Genomic DNA, 17805 nt, shown 5'->3' with positions numbered 1-17805 from the left:
GGCTGGGGGGTTTCAACTGCTGAGCTTTTGGATAGCAGCCAAGCTCTTAGCTGTTAACGACTGTGCCACCCACCAAAAAACCCACTGCCATTGAGTTAATTCCGACTCACAGCGACTCTATAGGACAGAGGAGAACTGCCCTGTAGAGTTTCCAAGGAGGGCCTGGCGGATTCAAACTGCCTACCTCTTGGTTAGCAGCCATAGCACTTAACCACTACGCCACCAGGGTTTCCACTGTGCCACCAGGGCTCCTTAAATGATACCAACAAGGTATTAACTACAGAAGCAGTTAACCTAGTCTGAGGGCGTTAAAACCCCGGTGGTGTAGTGGTTAACTGCTACAGCTGCTAACCAAAAAGGTCAGCAGTTCGAATCTTCTAGGCGCTCCCTGGGGAGCCCTGTAGGGTAGTTCTAATCTGTCCTGTAGGGTCGCTATGAGTCAGAATTGACTTGACGGCAGTGGGTTTGGTTTTTGAGGGTATTAGAGAATTTATAGATGGGAGCAAGGAAATGGCATTTAGCAGGTGGGTGGTAGAGAACAGTGAATCATGTTTAGAAGGAACTTGCTGTGTTTGATAGCATTAAGGAATATACACAGGTAGGAGATGAAATTGTGGCAGTGAAGGCTTTTTTTTTTTTTTGAAAGTAAATGCTTTGTGATTTTACAAAAAAAAAAAAGATCAAAATTTATATACTGTGTTCAGACTAAGAATACAAAGAGGTGAGAATCTGTGCCACCATAATGACTGGCAGTCATAAAGTCAGTGTTTGCCAGCAAATATGCATTGATATTGTTCAAAACAAGTTCCCTGAGATTCGTATGATTGCCGCATTCGTTACACATGGTCTCACATTACATATTCAGCAAGGCATTGGAATGATACAGAGCTTTTTTTTCTGGCTTGTTTATTTTTCCCACCTCAGCTATTAAGAAAATGAAAATTTTCTGTTTATTTCTTGAGGGTAGAGATCATGCTTTCTGGGATTCTTCTCAGCCCCTCAACACACTGCTCGTACAGAACAAGCACTCGATGTGTAGCAGTTGATTGCTTTATTTTCTGTCATAGCTTTTGGTTAAGGATGTCCATGGACTAATATTTGTGTGTAGTGATTTACTTCAGTGTATCATTCTTAAAGCTGTATTTGATTTTGTATATTAAAAGTTTTCAGTGTGTAGCATGCAAGTTCAGGATATGGTGCTAAAGAAAGAAACTGTTCAAGATTTATAGAGAGTTTAGCCAAATGAAGCAAAAAGTATGGTACATCCGAAAAGTGTTACCTAAAAGCTTTCTAAATTATACCTAGGAGTTTATTCAAAAGATAGATGTTAACACATTTCTGGGAGTGGATGTGAAAGCAGATAGGATAGGTGAAGATTTGAAGAAAGAGTGGTGTGGAAGCATTGTCAGGTGTATCAGAGATCTAAGCGTGTACTTAATTCCTTCTGAAGGGGGAAAGCCTGACTACTGCTGCTAATTCTTTCAATTTTATAATGTGTTTAAAGTCTTTTTCAAAACACTTTGTCTTATATCTCTGTGGATTTTTACCACAGCCTTCTGAGGTAAGTTTTCTGCAAGGGGTAAGGCTCCTATGACTTTACCCACTTTCCTGAAAAGTAACTAAGATGCAGGAGTTTATATTATTTGCATAAGATCACATAGCTTGTCACCAAATAAATCTGAGACTAGCATACAACTCCTTTTTGTAGGCAATTTTACTCAACTCCAGACAAGGTCTGCCCTAATTAAAAAAAAAAAAAATTACCTTATTAAAATTGCCACCTCCCACACAATACACTCTTGTTCTTCCATCCTGCCATATATTTCTTCCCATAGCACTTATCACCTTCTAACATAGTATAAAGTTTAAAACTATTTATATTGTTAGTTGGTTGGTTTGTTTATGTATGTATGTATGTATGACTCTTATTAGAATGAAAGCTTTATACAGACGTAGGGATTTTTGTCTGTTTTGTTTACTGATATATCTCAAGCATAAAGAACAGTGCCAGCACTAGTTGTGGTGTGCTGTGGAGTGAATTTTCAACTCATAGTGACCCCACATGATAGAGCAGAACTGCCCCATAGGGTTTTCTAGGCCGTAATTTTTACAGCCAATGAGATGGCTTGACAAAATTGCTGTAGCAATGATTGTGAGGATGATACAGGACCTGACAACATTTCTTTCTGTAATACATAAGGTTGCTATGAGTCAGAACCAACTTGGTGGCCTCTAACAAAAACAACAATCTTTACAGAAGCAGATTGCCAGGTCTTTCTTCTGTGGAGTCCTTGGGTGGGTTTAAATTGCCACCCTTTTGTTAGCAGTTTAGCATTTAACCCTTGTGCCACCCAGGGCTCCTTTGTTGGCACATAAACCAAAAAACCAAACCCACTGCTGTCGAGTCAATTTTGACTCATAGCAACCCTATAGGACAGAGTAGAACTGCACCATAGAGCTTCCAAAGAGCACCTGGTGGATTCGAACTACCGACCTCTTGGTTAGCAGCCATAGCACTTAACCACTATGCCACCAGGGTACATCCAAAACCAAAACCAAACCAGTGCTGTCAAGTCGATTCTGACTCATAGCGACCCTATAGGACAGAGTAGAACTGCCCCATAGAGTCTCCAAGGAGCGCCTGGTGGATTTGAACTGCCGACCCTTTGGTTAGCAGCCATAGCACTTAACCACTACACCACCAGGGTTTCCCCAGGGTACATAATGGGCATTTAATCAACCTTTGTTGAATGAAAGCACATGAGCTGTATTAGTTTTCTAGAATTGGCTGGTTTTGTTGCCTATGTCTTCATTCAGCAGCCTTCCTAGAGTTTTGTTTCTCTTTCAATATGCTTTTTGATTGGCATTATAAGTTATATGTGAAACACTTGTTTTGGGGAACAAATAGCTGGAATGTTGAATATCTTTATTATTTGGTCCAATGGAATTTGGAAAAGTGGGAAGTGTTGAGAAGCTGTCAATTTGATGCTATTTTTCAAAATACAGGTAGTCTCCAACTTACGACATATTTGAGTTATGATGAATCACACTTATGACCATCTTTATATTTTTGTGCATCTTATTATTGGTAGTATGTACTACCTACAGTGTTGCAGCCTGTAATTTGCTGATGTTATTCTCAGATGTTCACTTGCAGATGTTCAATGTTATGATGTATAAAGACACTGATAATAAAAGGCAATATTAGGGCAGGGCCAAGATGGCAGGATAGTCAGTTGCTTCATGTCGTACCTCTTACAACAAAGACCCCTCCAAAACAAGTGAATCACATATATATGAACACTAAGCATCAAAGAAAAAGCTGAAGAATCAGACTGAGCAACAGTTGTAAGGAGAGACAATTCAAAAACAGTGGAAATGGAGAGTTATAGATTGCCAGATCACCAGCATCCTGCTAGCCAAACCTGCACAGTGTGGACATTTTGAGACAAGCAGCAGCATCCCAAGCCAAAACCCACCCCATCTGGTGCAGCTAGGCAGGAGCTACTCTGCACACACCTTCAGAACCAAACAGGAGTGACACCAGACCTGCAAAAGTTAAGTGCATGCTTCCAACCCATCATGTGCACCACTGCCCCTCCCCCCCACCAGAGCTCCACAGGCCAAAAAAGCACTTCCTCCCCCTCATCTATCCTCCTCCCCTCCCTGACACCAGTCTGGTGGCATTAAACACTCCCACAACCCCTAAATCAGGAACTCATGGCTTCAGTTCAGAGGCATTCATCCCTTTGCCCAGGCATTGGGCAGGGGGTTCACATGCTTGCAGTGCCGTCCGTCCCCAGTGATCACCCACACCAGTTCCTTACTGGTTGAGCCAGCACAGCATGTCCACATTGGCATAAGATGGGCAAGGTTCCCAGCTGAGGCCCAAAACAAAAGTTCAGGATGCAGTAAACAAACATACAATAAATATAGTAACTTCTTGATGCCTTGGAGACAACAGTCAATATCAAGTCACATAAAGAAGCAGGACAAGATGGCTCCAGCAAGTGACCAAAATAAAGAACCAGAAAACCTTCCAGAGGAAGAAAAGGCAATGGAACTACCTGATGAAGAATTCAAAAGACTAATATACAGAGCACTCCAAGAGATCAAGGACCAAACCAAGGAACACACAGACAAAGCAATAGAAGAATTCAGGAAAACAACACAAGGACAAAACAACAGAATAATTAGGCTACTAGAAACCATACAAAGACAGTAACTAGAAATCCAAAAGAATAACAAATTTCAGAATTACACAACTCAATAGAAGGACAGGAACAGAATTGAGACAATAGAAGACAGAATTAGTGAGATTGAAGAAAAATCCCTTGACACCAATTTGAGGAAAAATCAGAAAAAAGAATGAAGAAAAATTAAGAAAGCCTTACAATTATGTAGGATAGTATCAAGAAGAAAAACCTATGAGTGATTAGAGTTCCAGAACAGGGGTGGGGTTAATGGAAAACACAGAATTAAAGAAGATTTGCTGGCAGAAAACTTCCCTAATATCATGAAAGATGAGCTGATATCTATCTAACAAGCTCAACGAACCCCATACAGAATAGATCCATAAAAGAAAATCACCAAGACATATCAATCCAACTTGCCAAAACAAAAGACAAAGAATCCTGAGAGTGGTTAGAGAAAAATGAAAAGTAACCTACAGAGGAGAGCCAATAAGACTAAGCTCTCATTACTCAGCAGAAACCATGCAGGCAAGAAGGCAATGGAATGGCATATATAAAGGCTTGGAGGAAAAAAATGCTAGTCAAGAATTATATATCCAGCAAAATTGTCTCTCAAATATGATGATAAAATTAGGTCATTTCCAGATAAACAGAAATTAAGGGAGTATATAAAAACCAGACAAAAATTATAACAAATATTAAGGGGGTTCTCTGGTTAGAGAACCAACAACATCAGACAACAATCCAAGACTAGGACACAGGTCAGGTCAATCAGCTACCAACCCAGATATGAAATTCTTAAAAATAAAACAAAGCTAAAAAACTGAAAATCGGGAACCAGAGACATCAATATGTAAGTGACAACAACATCAAAACCAAAAAAAGGGAATAAGCAATATAGTCATAGAACTTCCATATGGAGAGGAAGTCAAGGTGATATCAAGAATTAAAAGACTGGTTTAAACTTAGAAAAATAAAGGTGAATGTCAAGGTAACCACAAAGGAAGCTAATAAAACCTACCCATCAAAATAAAAAAGAAGAAAAACATAAAGTCTTGAAACCAAAAGCCAAAACCCATTGCTTTTGAATCGATTCCAACTCATAGCAACCCTATAGGTCAGAGTACAAATGCCCCATAGGGTTTCCACGGAGTGGCTAGTGGATTCAAACTGCTATCCTTTTTCTTTTTTTTGTTAGCAGCTGACTTCTTAACCACTATGCCAGTAGGCCTCCCATAAAAGCTCAGTGAACACAAAATCAACAATAATGAAATAAATGAAAAGAAAATACATAAAAAGAACTCAGCAGAGAAAATTAAGCAGAATAAAGGAACTGTCAAAACCACAAAAATAAACAACAGCAGTAAACTCATACCTATCAGTAATTACACTCAATGTAAATGGCTTAAATGTAGCAATAAAGAGAGAGAGTGGCAGAATGGATTAAAAAAAAAAGCAAACTATAACTAAAAGAGCAGGACAGTTCCACAGTAATTGCAGGAGACTACAACACACCATTTTCTGTGAAGGACAGAACATCTAGAAAGAAACTCAGTAAAAATACAGATCTAAATGCCTCAATCAAACAACTCAACCTCATAGACATGTATAGAACACTCCACCCAATAGCAGAAAGTATACATTCATTTTCGATCCACATGGAACATTCTCCAGAATAGGCCTCATTTTAGACCATGAGCAAGCCTCAACAAAAATCAAACATTGAAATAATACAAAGCATCTTTGGATCACAATACCATAAAAGTAGAAATCAATGACAGAAATATCAAGGGAAAAAAAATCAAAAACATGGGAACTGAACAACACCTTGCTTAAAAACACCTTGGTAATAGAAGAAATCAAGATGGCATAAAAAAATGCATAAAATCAGATGAAAATGACAACATCTTACCAAAACCTTTGGGATGAAGCAAATGCAGTGCATTGAGGTCAATTTATAGCAAAAAATGCACCACCCAAAAAGAATAAAGAGCCAAAATCAAAACATACAACTCGAACAAATAGAGAGCAGCAAAAGGAGCCAACAGTCACCAGAAGAAAGGAAATAATAAAGATTAGAGCAGAAAATAAATGAAATAGAGAACAGAAAAACAATAGAAATAATCCACAAGATCGAAAGTTAGTTCTTTGAAAAGATCAACAACATAGACAAGCCACTGGCCAAACTGACAAAAAGAAAAACAGTAGAGGAGGCACATAACTGTAATAAGAAATGAGACAAGTGATATCACAACAGACACAACTGAAATAAAAAGGATCATAACAGAATACTATGAAAAATTGGACTCCAACAAATTTGAAAACCGAGAGGAAATGGTTAAATTTTAGAAACACTGCCTGCCTAAGCTAACACAAACTGAGGTAGGAAACTAAACAGATCTACAACCAGAGATTGAAGAGATAATAACAAAGCTCCCAACACAAAAACGCCCTGGCCTGGACAACTTCACTGGGGAATTCTACCAAACTTTCAGAAAAGAGTTCACACCAATGCTCCTCAAACCCTTTCAGAGCATAGAAAACGATGGAATACTCCCGAAGTCATTTTATGAAGCCAGCATAACCTTGATACCAAGCCAGGCAAAGACACCACAAAAAAGAAAATTACAGACAAATATCCCTCATGAATATTGATGCAAAAATTTTCAACAAAATTCTAGCCAACAGAATTCAACAGCATATCAAAAAATAATACGTCATGACCAAGTGAGATTCATACCAGCTATGCAACATTAAAAAAACTGATCAATGTAATTCACCACATAAAAGAATCACATGAACATTTCAATCGATGCAGAAAAGTCATTTGACAAAGTCCAACACCCATTCCTGAAAAAAAACTCTCAGCAAAATACAAATAGAAGGGAAATCCCTTGACATAATAAAAGGCATCTATACAAAACCAGGAAACCCTGGTGGAGTAGTGTTTAAGAGCTATGGCTGCTAACCAAAAGGTGAGCAGTTTGAATCCACCAGGCACTCCTTGGAAACTCTATGGGGCAGTTTTACTCTGTCCTCTTGGTTTGCTATGAGTCAGAATCGACTCGATGGCAATGGGTTTTTTATATAAAACCAAAAGCCAACATCGTTTTCAATGGAGAAAGACTGAAATCATTCCCCCTTGAGAATGGGAACCAGTCAAGGATACCTTTTATCACCACTCTTATTCAACATCATGCTGGAAGTCCTAGCTAGAGCAATAATGCAAGACAATGAAATAAAGGGCACCCAAATTGGTAAGAAAGGGGTAAAATTATCCCTATTCTCAGATGATATGATCTTACACATAGAAAATGCCAAAGAATCCACAAGAAAGCTATTGGAACTAATAGAAGATGTCAGTAAAGTCACAGGATACAAGATTAACATACAAAAATCAGTTGGATTCCTCTACACCAACAATGAGAATTTCAAAAAGGGAATCAGCAAATCAATACTATTTACAATAGCCCCCCAAGAAGGTAAAATACTTAGGAATAAGTCTAATGAAGGACGTAAAAGATCTACACAAAGAAAACTATAAAACACTGCTGCAAGAAACCAAGAGACCAACGTGAGTGAAAAAACAGCACATTCATGGATAGAAAGACTCAACATTGTGAAAATGTCAATACTACCCAAAGCGATCTACAGATACAATGCAATCCCAATCCAAATTCCAACAGCATTCTTTAACGAGATGGAGAAACAAATTGCCAACTTTATATTGAAAAGGAAGAGGCCCGAGATATGTAAAGCATTATTGAAGAAGAAGAACAAAGTGGGAGGCCTCACACTACCTGATCTTAAAAAAAAAAACCTGATCTTAGAATCTATTATATAGCCACAGTAGTCAAAAACAGCCTGAAACTGGTACAACAGACACATAGACCAACAGAACAGAATTAAGAACGCAGACGTATCATCAATCCATGAGCAGCTGATATTTGACAAAGACCAAAAGTCCTTTAAATGGGGGAAATGACAATCTCTTTTACAAATAGTGATGTCCATCTGTAAAAAAATGAAACAAGATCCACATCTCACACCATACAAAAAAGTAATTCAAAATGGATCAAAGATCTAAATACAAAACCTGAAATGATAAAGATCATGGAAGAAAAAATAGTGACAATGCTAGGGGCTCCAATACATGGCATAACTAATAATGCACAAACACCAGAAGAGAAACTAGGTAACTGGGAGCTTCTAAAAATCGAACACTTAGCTCATCAAAAGATTTCATCAAAAGAGTAAAAAGAGAACATGTTGTTGTAGTTAGATGCCATTGAGTTGGTTCCAGCTCATAGTGACCTTATGAACAACAGAATGAAACACTGCCTGGTCCTGCGCCATTCTCATGATTTTTTCTATGCTTGAGCCCATTGTTGCAGCCACTGTGTCAGCCTACCTCATAGAGGATCTTCCTCTTTTTTGCTGACCCTCTACTTTACCAAACATTATGTCCTTCTCAGAAACCCTGGTGGCCTAGTGGTTAAGTGCTACAGCTGCTAACCAAGAGGTTGGAGAGTTCAAATCCACCAGGCGCTCCTTGGAAACTCTATGGGGCAGTTCTACTCTGTCCTATAGGGTCGCTATGAGTCGGAATTGACTTGATAGCAGCAAGTTTTGGTTTTGATGTCCTTCTCCAGGGACTGGTCCCTCCTGGTAACATGTCTAAAGTATGTGAGATGAAGGGTTACCATCCTTGCTTCTAAGGAGCATTCTGGAAATCCGCTTTCTGCCACTGTTTTGAAGAATAGGCTGGCTGTCTCAGTTATTTTCCCCTATATTAATAGCATTGGAAACCCTGGTGGGGTGTAGTGGTTAAAAGCTGCGGCTGCTAACCAAAGAGTCAGCAGTTTGAATCCCCCAGGCACTCCTTGGAAACTCTATGGGGCAGTTTTACTCTGTCCTATAGGGTCTCTATGAGTTGGAATCCACTAGGCGACAAGGGTTTTTGTTTGTTTGTTTTGTATTAATAGCATTATCCTTCTTTTGACATGTGAAATGAAACAACCTACTAGACCAGAGGCCAAAGTATATGAGATGAAGCTTGCTATCCTTGCTTCTGAGGAGCATTATGGCTTTACCTTGTCCAAGTCAGATTTGTTTCTTCTTCTGGCATTTCATGGTATATTAAATATTCTTCGTCAATAGCATAATTCAAAGGCATCAATTCTTCTTTGGTCTTCCTTATTCATTGTCCAACTTTCCCATGCATATAAGGTGATTGAAAATACCATGGCTTGGGTCAAACACACCTTAGCCTGTAAGGTAACAACTTTGCTTTTCAACACTTTAAAGAGGTCTTTTGCAGCAGATTTGCCCAACGCAATACGTCTTTTAATACCTTGACTGCCTCTCCCATGGGTGATGATTGTGGATCCAAGTAAAATGAAACCCTTGACAATCTCAATCTTTTCTCCGTTTATCATGATGTAGCTTGTTGGTCCAATTGTGAGGATTTTTGTTTTATATCGAGGTATAATCTGTAGTGAAGGCTTTAGTCTTTGACCTTCATTAGTAAGTGCTTCAAGTCCTCTTCACTTTCAGCAAGCAAAGTTGTATCATCTGCGTATCGCAGCTTGTTAATGAGTCTTCCTCACATCCTGATGTCCTGTCCTTCATCATAGAGTCCAGGTTCTCAGATTACTTGCTCAGCATACAGCTTGAATAGGTATGGTAAGAGGATACAACTCTGACTCACAGCTTTCCTGATCTTAAACCATACTTTATCCGCTTGTTCTGTTCGACTGACTGCCTCTTGGTCTATGTACAGGTCTGTGTACTTGGTCTATGCGCTGCTCTTGGGAATGTAAAATGATACTACCACTATGGAATGCAATATCACACCTCCTTAAAAAGCTAGAAATAGAAATATCATATGATCCAGCAATTCCACTTCTAGGAATATATCCTAGAGAAATAAGAGCCATCACACGAATAGACAAATGCACACACATGTTCACTGGAGCACTATTCACAATAGCAAAAAGATGGAGACAACCTAAGTGCCCATCAACAGATGAATGGATAAATAAATTAGGGTACATATAAACAATGGAAAACTATGAAATGATAAAGATCAATGATTAATCTGCAAAACACCTCACATCATGGGTGAATCTGGGGGGTATTATGCTGAATGAAATAAGGCAATCACAAAAGCACAGATATTGTATGAGAACCACTATTATAAAAATCCAAGAAAAAGCTTACACACAAAAAAAAATTGTTTGATGTTTATGAGCGTGAAGGGGGGGTGGGAATCAGTAGATAGTAGACGAGTGTCCGAACTGGTGAAGGGAAAGACAACACAATATAGGGGGAAGTCATAGAAGTTTCCCTAGACACCTCCAAACACCCTGAGGGACTGAGTTGCTGGGGCTGGAGACCATAGTCTCGGTGGCCATGCAAGATACATCTATTGGTCCCATCCCATCTGGAGCAAAGGAGAATGAAGAAAACTAAAGACACAAGGGAGATATTAGCCTAAAGGACTAAAGGATCACATGAGTCACAGCCTCCATCAGCCTAAGCCCAAAAGACTAGATAGTGCTTGGCTACCACCACCTACTGTTCTGACAGGGATCGCAACAGAGAATCCTGGGCAGAGTGGGAGAAAAATGTAGAATAAAATTCAAATTCATGAAAAAAGACCAGGCTTGTTGGTCTGACAGAGACTGGAGGAACCCCAGAGACCATGGCTTCTGGGCACCCTGCTAACTCAGAACCGAAACCACTCCCTATGCCCACTTTTCAGACAAAGATTAGACAGGCCTATAAAACAAACAGTAACACACGTGAGGAATGTGCTTTTTAGTTCAATCAAATATACGAGACCAAATGGGCAACTCCTGCCCAAAAGCAAGCTGAGAAGGTGAGAAGGGAAAGGAACTGGACTAAGGAACACAGGGAACCCAGGTAGAAAGGGGGAGAGAGCTATCACACTGTGGGGATTGCAACCAATGTCACAAAACAGTATATGTATAAATTTTTTAATTAGGAACTAACTTGAGCTGTAAACTTTCACCTAAAGCACAATGAAATTTAAAAAAGGACAATATAATGAAAACTGAAAAAAAAAAAAGAGGTATTTGACTTAATCTCAGAACTGCTTTACGGTGGAGTTGTCAGAAATGGAACCCTGTCGGTAATTATATCCCACATTCAAGTGGTAGAACTCAACAGTCTTAAGGGTCATTTAGTCTAGCTGTCATTTAAAACACATGAGAAAATTTATTTAGCATGCATAAGGAACTTGCTCGAATGTGTAGAGCTGAATTAAGAGAATGTTTTCACTTTCTTCCTTCTCCAAACTGAAGGCTCATTCAGAGGGTTCTCTGACACATTAGAAGCTGATACCCACACATGTATCAGTGTTCTTCCCAAGAACAAGGGTGTTTCTGGAGTAAGGGTGGGATGGGAGAGCAGTAGAAATATGTTTTGAGCTATGTTTCACAAAGTTCTGGAATTTATAAATGTATGACATTGATTTTGAGATGATAAAATATTTAAAATCATTGTTTAAATTTTTATCTGTGGGGCCAGTAAGGTGATCTTGTGGATTGAATTGTGTCCCCCCCAAAAGACATTATAAATCCTAACCTCTATGCCTGTGGTTATAGTCCGATTTGGGAATAAATTGTCTTTGTTATGTTAATGAGGCAGGATTAGCGTAAAGTGTGTTTTGAGTCAATCTTACAAGATATGAAAGGAGCAGATTAAGCAAACAGAGTTCGGGGTAAGATAGGTGGCAGGCCACAGGGAACTGGGAAACAGAAGCTGAAGAGACAAGAGTCTTTCCCCAGAACCAACAGAGAGAGAAAGCCTTCCGCTAGAGCTGGCACCCTGAATTTGGACTTCCAGCCTCCTAAACTGGGAGAAAATAAACTTCTGTTTGTTAAAGTCATCCACTTGTGCTATTTCTCTTACAGAAGCTTCAGATAACTAAGACAGGTAATTTTCTCATTTGTTAGTAAGGGTACAATAAAACACAATTTTTCGGTTTAATTTTCTTTATACATTTGTTACCTGGAATGAATCATTATGTTGTAAAATCTTTGCGGCGATGATCATAAGCTCTCATTGTGAGACCTATCTTGTTACCAGTGGACAGTTCAAAGGAAGTAATCAGAAAGAATTGCCCAACGTTGACCTATCGATTTTACCACCTGAAGGATTATAGAAGTGAGATAACAGAGATGGGGAAGGCCAGGGAAAATTTCTTACTGGCACACAGTAGCACTGCTTTTTCTCCCATACCAGCATGGCATAAAGTAAGGATCTCCTTGACTCAATTTTTCTAAGGCAAAAAACATTCTTTTGTGATTGGATGTGTTCCAGGAAAATATACTCATGTCACCTAATGAAGTGTATATTTTTGACAGATGCTGAAATCAGCAGCTCTTTTTACTTTCCAAATTTGTGATAGCATATGCCTAGCCCTTGTGATGGGGATAGACATTTCAAAGAAAAGAACTTGCAACATACCTTAGTGGGAAATGAGAACTAGAGAGGGCATAACTATGTTTAGTTAGGGAAGGGTGTAAAACAAACAAACAAAAAACCCAAATCCATTGCCATCAAGTCGATTCTGACTCATAGCAACCCTACAAGACAGAGTAGAACTGCCCCATAGGGATTCCAAGGAGTGCTTGGTGGGTTTAAACTGCCTACCCTTCGGTTAGCAGCTGAGCTCTTAACCACTGTGTTGTCAGGGCTCCATTGCTTTGGTAAAAAATAGACCCCCAAATGTATAATGGGGCAATAAACAGAACTTTATTGCTAGTTCACGTGACAGTTTGAAATGGGTGTTCTTGCATGGCATTTAGATAATGAGTCAGGGATTGAGGCTCCTTCCATCTAGTGACTTTTCCACCCACCAGGGCATCATCTGTATCTAGCTGGTGAAAGGGGAAGGGAGCTTAGAGGTGGCTTACCCTCTTTTTTAGTCTTAGCCTGGAAAAGGCACACAGTATTTCTGCTCACATTCCATTGTTTACAAGTCAGTTACTAGGCCACACCTAACTGCAGGGGAGGTGGCATTCAATCTAGGCTGGTACTACCTCCAGGAAAGAGAAGTCATAGCTGGTTTTCATGACTTTCATCTTTTCCTTCTTTGTTTCTTTGCTTTCTGTGTTTCTTTCTTTTAGTTTTTATTTTGAGATAATTTTAGACTTAGAGTTGCAGAGATCTAGAGAGTTCCATGAATACCCTTCTCCCAGCTCCTCCGCATGTTAACATCTACACAACCATAGAACAGTTTTCAAAACTAAAATATTAAACTACAGACCTTATTCAGATTTTCCCATAATGTCATATATCAGTTCCAGGATTCAGTTCATTTAGTTGTTATGTCACCTTGTTGTCGTGTGCTATGGAGTTGATTCTGACTCATAATGACCCTATGTGACAGAGTAGAACTGTCCCGTAGGGTCTTCTAGGCTGTAGTCTTTACAGAAGCAGATTGCCAGGTCTTTCTCTCATGGAGCTGCAGGTGGATTTGAACTGCTGACCTTTTAGTTAACAGCGAGCACTTAACCATTGCGCCACAAAGGCTCCTTTCATGATTCTTTAGTCTCTTCCAATCTGTGACAGTTCCTGTCTCTCCTTGCCTTTCATGACCTTGTCTTTTTTGAAGTAAGTAATTACTGGTAAGTAATTTTGTAAAATTCTCCTTTTGGGTTTGTCTGATGCTTTCTCCTAATTAGATTGAGGCATGCATTATTGGGAAGGCCACCATAGACTGGAGATGATGTGCCCTGCTCTGTGTAACCTATCATGGGATACATGATGTCAATATGTTTTATGGGTGGTGTTAACCTTGATTACTTGGTGGTGTCTGCCAGGATTCTCCACTGTCAAATTGCTGTCTTTGTAATTTCAGACTGCAGAAGTTGGTAAAAATCTCCCATTTCTTCATCTTTGGCCTTAGTGGTTGGTGTGTCAATTTGAATAATTGTATTAACTGGTCTTTCTTGTAGGTGAATGGATATTATCCTATCACTGACAGCGTTGTACTTCAGGATAGATCTTGAAATGGTCTTTTTGATGATGAATGCAATGCTATTCCTCTTCAAGTTGTTCCCAGCATAGTAGACCATATGATTGTTTGATTCAAAATGACCACTACCAGTCTATTTCTGCTCACTAATGCCTAATATCAGGGTCAGCGGACAAGAGGAAGACCCTTAATGAGATGGACTGACACAGTGGCTGCAACAATGGGCTTAAGCATAACAAAAATTGTGAGCATGGCACAGGACCTGGCAGTGTTTCATTCTGTTGTGCATAGGGTCGCTATTAGTTGGAATCAACTCGATGGCACCTAATAACAACAATGCCTAGGATGTCTATGTTTATGCGTTCCATTTCATTTTTGACGATTTCCAATTTTCCGAGATTCATGCCTCATACATTCCACTTTCCAATTATTAATGGATGTTTGCAGCTGTTTCTTCTCATTTTGAGTCATGCCACGTCAGCAAATGAAGGTTCCGAAAGCTTGACTCCATCCACGTCATTAACGTCAACTCTTCTTTGAGGAGGCAGCTTTTGAGTGCCTTCCACCCTGAGGGGCTCATCTTCCAGCAGTGTATCAGACACTGTTCCAGTGCTGTTCATAAGGTTTTCACTGGCTAATCCTTTTCAGAATTAGACTACCACATCCTTCTTCCTAATCTATCTTAGTCTGGAAGCTCAGCTGAAACCTGTCTGCCATGGGTAACCCTTTTGGTATTTGAATACTGGTGGCATAGCTTCCAGCATCACAGCAACACCCAAGCCTTCACGGTACGACAAATTGACAGATGCATGGGGGAATTTACGCACCAACTGGTAAGGCCAAAAATGAAGAAACTGAAGATTTTACCAGCCTCTGCAGTCTGAAATTGATCAAACATGCAATCGGGATGCATTGATAATTACTGGTGACTGGAATGCAAAAGTTGGAAACAAAGATTGATAGTTGGAAAATATGGCTTTGGTGATAGAAATGATGCTGGAGATCACATGTTAGAATTTTGCAAGACCATCGACTTCTTCATTGCAAACACCTTTTTTCAACAACATGAACAGTGACTATACATATGGACCTTGCCAGATGGAATACACAGGAATCAAATCGACTGCATGTGTGGAAAGAGATGATGGAGAAGCTCAATATCATCCATCAGAACAAGGTCAGGGGCTGACTGCAGAACAGACCCTCAACAGCTCATATGCAAGTTCAAGTTGAAGCTGAAGAAAATTAGAACAAATTCGTGAGAGCCAAAGTATAACCTTGAGTATATCCCACCTGAATTTAGAGCCCATCTCAAGAACAACGTTGAACTATAATGACCAAAGACCAGATGAGTTGTGGAATGACACCAAGGACATCATACGTGAAGAAAGCAAGAGGTCATTAAAAAGACCGGAAAGAAAGAAAAGACCAAAATGGATGTCTGAAAAGACTCTGAAACTTGTTCTTGAACATCGAGCAGCTAAGGCAAATGGAAGAAATGACGAAGTAAAGGAGCCAAACAGAAGATTTCAAAGGGCAGCTTGAGATGACAAAGTAAAATTTTATAATGACATGCACAAAGACCTGGAGTTAGAAAAACAAAAGGGAAGAGCACGCTTGGCATTTCTCAAGCTTGCAATATTGAAGAATTCTTTGGAGAACATATTACACGATGCAGGAAGCATCAAAAGAAGATGGATAGAATACAGAATCACTATACCAAAAATAAGTGGTCAACATTCAGACATTTCAGGAGGTAGCATATGATCAGAAACCAGTGGTATTGAAGAAAGAGGTCCAAGCTGCACCGAAGGCATTGGTGAAAAACAAGTCTCCAGGGACTGACAGAATACCAATTGAAATGTTTCAACAAATAGATGCAGCACTGAAGTGCTCATTTGCCTCTGCCAAGAAATTTGGAAGACAGCTACCTGGCCAACCAACTGGAAGAGATCTGTATTTATGCCTATTCCAAAGAAAGGTGATCCAACTGAATGTGAAAATTACTGAACAATATCATTAATATCACATGCAAGTAAAATTTTGCTGAAGATCATTCAAAAGCGGCTGCAGCAGTACAGGGAAATGCCAGAAATTCAGGCTGAATTCAGAAGAGGACACAGAAGGAGGGATATCATTGCTGATGTCAGATGGATTCTGGCTGAAAGCAGAGACTACCAGAAAGATGTTTACCTGTGTTTTATTTACTGTGCAAAGGCATTCGACTGTGTGGAACATAACAAATTATGGATAACATTGCGAAGAATGGGAATCCAGAACACTTAATTGTGCTCATGAGGAACCTGTGCATAGATCAAGAGGCAGTCATTAGAACAGAACAAGTTGATATTGTGCAGTTTAAAGTCAAGAAAAGTGTGCGTCAGCATTATACCCTTTCACCATACTTAATCAGTCTGTATGCTGAGCAAATAATCTGAGAAGCTGGACTCTATGAAGAACGGGGCATCAGGATTGGAGAAAGACTCATTAACAACCTGCATTATGCAGATGACACAACCTTGCTTGCGGAAAGTGAAGAGGACTTTAAGCGCTTTCTGATGAAAATCAAAAACTACCGTCTTCAGTATGAATTACACCTCAGTGTAAAGAAAACAAAAGTCCCCTGAACTGGACCAATAAGCCACATCATGATAAATGGAGAAAAGATTGAAGTTGTTAAGGATTTCGTTTTACTTGGCTCCATAATCAGTGCCCATGGAAGCAGCAGTCAGGAAATTAGATGACGCATTGCATTGGCCAAATCTGCTGCAAAAGACTTCTTTAAAATGTTAAGAAACAACGATGTCACCCTGAAGACTAAGGTGTACCACACTCAAGCCATGGTGTTTTAAATTGCTTCATATGCATGGAAAGCTGGACAGTCAATAAGGAAGACCAAAGAAGAATTGTGGTGTTGGCAAATAATATTGAATACACAAGGGACTGGCAGCAGAACAAACAAATCTGTCTTGGAAGAAGTACAGACAGAATGCTCCTTACAAGCAGGGATGGCGAGGCTTCGGCTCACGTGATTTGGACATGTTACCTGGAAAAGAACAATGTGCTTGGTAAAGTAAGAGGTCAGCGAAAAAGAGGAAGACCTTCAATGAGATGGATCGATGCAGTGACATCAACAATACACTCCAGCATAACAATGATTATGAGGATTGTACAGGACCGGGCAGTGTTTTGTTCTGTTATACATAGAGTTGCTATGAGATGGAAACAACTCGTCACCTAACAGCAACAACCTTTGCAATTATCAAATATTTGGGAGAGACGCTTTGAAACTATACAAATATCCTGTGTTTCAACTTAATCGTTCACCTACTAATTCTAGCATACGTTAGGGGATCTTGCTTGTGGCAGTTATTACCGTGGTATTCTAATAGTAATTTGATGTTCACATAAACATAAACATGGATTCCTGCTCTTCTGCCCCCCATTCCTGTTTTGGAGATTAAAGTGACCATAGTTTAAAGGATTTTTAAATGGTTAGAGGTGAATTAGAAGAATATTAAGTTGTTAAAGGATAAGAGATATATTGCCACAGCTTTATAGGACTTAGATATGGTCCTAATAGGGAGCTCCCTGGAATGGAAG

Source organism: Loxodonta africana, chromosome 11 (assembly GCF_030014295.1).
Source record: "Loxodonta africana isolate mLoxAfr1 chromosome 11, mLoxAfr1.hap2, whole genome shotgun sequence".
Taxonomy (NCBI): domain Eukaryota; kingdom Metazoa; phylum Chordata; class Mammalia; order Proboscidea; family Elephantidae; genus Loxodonta; species Loxodonta africana.
The sequence above is the reverse complement of the archived record's forward strand: the minus strand, read 5'-3'. Positions refer to the sequence as shown.